The sequence below is a fragment of the Eulemur rufifrons genome, chromosome 30 (genome assembly GCF_041146395.1).
Source record: "Eulemur rufifrons isolate Redbay chromosome 30, OSU_ERuf_1, whole genome shotgun sequence".
In the NCBI taxonomy this organism is placed as follows: domain Eukaryota; kingdom Metazoa; phylum Chordata; class Mammalia; order Primates; family Lemuridae; genus Eulemur; species Eulemur rufifrons.
Window position 1 is genome coordinate 98,902,836 of NC_091012.1, and position 4,415 is coordinate 98,907,250.

The 4,415-nt window shown below is 45.4% G+C and overlaps 1 non-coding gene across 1 annotated transcript; it reads left to right on the forward strand.

Annotated features, from left to right (window-relative positions):
• Positions 1-4,119: 4,119 nt before the first annotated feature.
• Positions 4,120-4,222, forward strand: LOC138379370 (small nucleolar RNA U13). Its single transcript, XR_011232133.1, has one exon. It is a non-coding gene; the product is annotated as a small nucleolar RNA U13 (small nucleolar RNA).
• The last annotated feature ends 193 nt before the right edge of the window (positions 4,223-4,415 follow it).

Genomic DNA, 4,415 nt, shown 5'->3' on the forward strand with positions numbered 1-4,415 from the left:
GTAAGAATAACCTTGGCGTGTTCCAGAAACAGAGGCCAATGGAGCTGGAGCCTAGTAAATGAAGGGAAGAGTCAGAAGAGCTGACTGAGGGTCAGATCAGATCATGTCTGCATTGATTGTTTTTCTTTTGTTTTATCTTTTTTTTTTTGAGACAGAGTCTCACTCTGTTGCCCAGGCTAGAGTGAGTGCCGTGGCGTCAGCCTAGCTCACAGCAACCTCAAACTCCTGGGCTCAAGCAATCCTTCTGCCTCAGCCTCCCGAATAGCTGGGACTACAGGCATGCACCACCATGCCCGGCTAATTTTTTCTATATATATATTTAGCTGTCTATACAATTTCTTTCTATTTTTAGTAGAGATGGGGTCTCGCTCTTGCTCAGGCTGGTCTTGAACTCCTGAGCTTAAACGATCTGCCCACCTCGGCCTCCCAGAGTGCTAGGATTACAGGCGTGAGCCACCGCGCCCGGCCCTGTTTTATCTTTTTTTAAATAACAAGCTGTGGTAATTTTTAAAATAACAATAATGTATTAATGCTTTAAAAAGAGATGAAGAGAATCAGATAGACCGGCTCCATCACTGGCTCTGGTACTTTAGTCAAGTTAATGTCACTGAGCCTCAGTTTCTTCATTTGTAAAATGACAAAAGTACACTCACTTCAGAGGGAAGAACTGCAAATTAAGTTAAATCTATTTAAAAGGCTGTTCTGATTAGGACTCTTTTGGGTGCAAGGAACAGAAACCCAGTGAAGCTAGATCAAAAAGCAGAAATCCAAGGGTAAGAAATCAAGTACAAATAGAGCTTATTAAGCCTGGCACTGCAGAAAATTTCTGGATGAGGCATGGACCTCTGTTCTAGAGCTATAACTCATCTACATGTCTGCTTCTCTCTGTACATCTGCCCCATGCTCCTTGCTCAGCCAACCACCCCCAGAACTTTAACAGGCACTTGACCTGGTCCATAATGCCCCTCGTCCACCCAGCATCCTGCTCTACTGGACCTGTCAGCCCAGCTCCCCACAACTAACTGGCAGCTCCCTTCTGGATCTCTTATTTCACATTCCCAAGAGAGCAATCTGATTGGCCCACCTCATTTTCTAAAGGTGGGCGGTACAACTCACAGGTTGTGGTGTTGGCCTTCCATCAGGTGCTGTATCCTAAGGGAGGGGTGGATGTAATACATAGTTATCACTTGACCATTCAGCAGGAGCTCTAAATAGAGCTGATCCTTCCAGAAGAGAATGTAAAGATGGCAAGAAGTGGCATCTCTGATGCATGTATAGCAGAGTGACTGGTACATGGTAGGTGTTCAACAAATGGTCATGATTATTAACAGTAACATTATGCCACCTCTTACAGGAAGCCTTCCCAGAACTGTCAAGCTTCCCAAACTTTTTCTTCCAGATCAGAACCCCTACTGCAGGAATCGTCCGATAAAGAAATCAATGAAATTCCTCCATACGGGACAGAACTTTAAGACCCCCTAGCTGTAAAGCACTGTGCTGAACACTGAAGGAAGGATACACAAATGAAATAGATCCTTATCTTGGCCTCAAGGAGCTCCTAGGGTACTCCAAGGTAAAAGGCAACCTGAACCATGAGAGATCCACAGACAGGGAGCTCTGGGAGTTCAGAGAAGGGCAAAGACTGTTGTTTATCCATATGTATGCCTGTTTCCTGGATACCTTCCCTTACATGTCCCAAAGGCACCTCGAACTAAACATATTTAAACTGATCTCATCTGCTCCCTCCCAAACCTGTTCCTCTTCTCAGATTCCGTGTCTCAGTGAGGCAAGTTCATCCAACCCAATTGCTTAAGCTTGAAATCTGAGCTGCACTCGCTCACAACGTCAGCTGTTGCAGTTGCTAAAGTTGTCCCTGAACCTTTGGTGTGTGTTTGCATGGCCCCAAAGGTCAGAACTAATAATAAACTTGAGCACTGCTGCAGGACAGGGAAATTAAAACCAGCCTGGTGACAGACAAGACCCGGAGTCCACCAGGGTTGATTTCGGATTTGGCCTCTTGATGTCAATGGGTATAATCCCTTTCAGGAAAGCAGGTCGAGAAGAGCCTAGAAAATGTTCATGTCATTTTCTGGGTAATTCTGCTCCTAAATCAGTATCCACCCATTCCCACTCCCACAGGAAAAGCTCTAAGCACAAAATTATTCCTTGCAGGGCTATTTTTTGATGGTCAACACTGGAAAGTAGCCTTAATACCCAACAAGAGAGGAAGGGTTAAGTGAATCGTGGCACAGCTGTCTGATGGAACATTCTACAACCATTACCGAGGGATGACGGCTGTGTAGATTCTATAGCAACAGGGAAAAATTATTATGCTGTAACTAAGGATACAGGGTTATGTGTATACTCCGATTGCAACAACGTAAAAACTGCGTGGGCTTAGGCTCTGCTGGTGGACGTTTAAAATTCCTTCTCTATTAAAAAAAAAAAAAGACCTAAACTTTCCTTATGTCGTTTTTGGACACCTCTGGGGTTTTGGTGTACTTTTTTGGGTCGTTTCCTTCAGTCAACTGTCTTAATTATGTCTTTTTTGTTCCAGGCCCTCCACTACGTGCTGGTGATTCAAAGGTGAATCACCCACAATTCTTTTTATCTGGGATGCTAGAGCAGAACAGAAAACAGAAACAAAAATAAACACTTTCAAAAATATATGAGCCAGTCTGTGTGAGCCCACTTGTGGATGTGTGCAGGTACGGTCACCCCCTGGCGGCCACCCGACTACCTGCCCTTCGGTGGCTCTAACCTCCCCCTGCACAGCGGCTTCCACACTCGAGGGCCCAACCCCACCCTCGTTCTCAGAGAGGGTCCAAGACTCCTTCCTCTTCCTCCTTCTGGGGCCCAGACGTTTCAGCCCCGGCCTGGTCCAGACTTATCCCTAGCTCCCAGTTACTCTCACCGGAACTCCTCCCTCCCCCAAAAGCTTCGTCCCGCTGGGATCTGCAAGATTACGTCATTGTCAGTAGTTCGCATGCGCTCTCATCACTGGCCAATAGGCACGCCCCTGCCGCAGGTGGGGCGGAGCTTCAGGCTCAGGGTTCTCCCTTTGCCTTTTCTGAAAGTGGCGACACACTGATGTAACAGACAGATGCAAGCAAACTCAGGGTTCTACCAAACGGTGAGATCCAAGAAAAGCTGCAAAATCCAGAGCTCACTATCCCTTCCTCCGCCATTGTCCCAACCACTTCTAAGATAGGTAATAGGCGGCGCGTTGGGTGGTCTCGTGGTTCTGTCTCTTGCTTCAACAGTGTTTGGACGGAACAGACCCCGGGACTCCCTTTCTAAATTTAAAAAAAAAAAAAATAAGATAGATAATACCCCTTTCTGACTCCCTTGACCTACCCGCTCCAGGCAGGGGGAATCAAAGCCCCGCCCCCTATGCGTTTTGTCCCAAAATACCCGGCTGCACTTGCGTGTGCACGTACGACAGGGCGGGGCGCGTGGGAGGCTGATGCAATCCAATCAGGCGGGGCAGGTCGGATGAAAGAGAATACTAGAAGTGAAGAGGGTTATTCTAGCAGATTTAGTAACCCTATTCAAACTGAGGCATTAGTATAGGTGTAGAAGTTTGTGCCTTTTTTAGAGGGCTGTTTGCCAGTGTCTATTAAAATTTAAAGTGCATGTATCCTATTGGCTCAACAGTCTCATTTACATACACAGAGATACACACAGGACTCCTAGAGAAATGCACCAGGACCGCGTAGGGGGCTTGTTGAAACAGATTGTTGGGGCCCGCCTACTATCAGAGATTCTGAATCAGTGGGTTTGGAAGGTTGCTTGAAAATTTGCTTTTCTGACAAGTTCCAGGGTAATGCTGATGCTAAGTGACTCAGGACCACACTTTAAGAACCTTTGATCTAGAGGAGAAAAACAGCAAGGAGCCTGATGAACAAGTATAATAAGCGTTGCTGATTTGTTTGCTGTAAAAAAAAAAAAATTGAAAGCATCATTGGGGCTCAGGAGTGATAGATAATTATATGACTTTATCAGTTAAAAATGGGCTATACTTAGGATCTTGGGGATGGCAAAAAATGGGCTATATATAAACTGACATGGAAAGCTAATAATGATGGCAACGGTGGTGGTGATAGTTAACATTTATTGATCCTTTTGAGTTCGTAAGCATGATGATTAGGTTTTCATGTGCATGTGTGAGATATGCCTCCCTCGATCCTTGTTACAACATTGGCACATTGCCCGTCTGACGTGGAAAAAAAAAAAAAGAAAACATTTATTGAGCATTTCCACTGTGCCAGGCACTATGTTAAGCACTTTACATTCATTCTCTCATTTTCTAAAGCCATTCTCAGGAGTATGCACCATGTCTAATTCACCTTATATTTCCAGTCCAGAGCAAAGTCTGGCACTCATGATCTCGTCAGTAAATGTTTGTGGCCTCA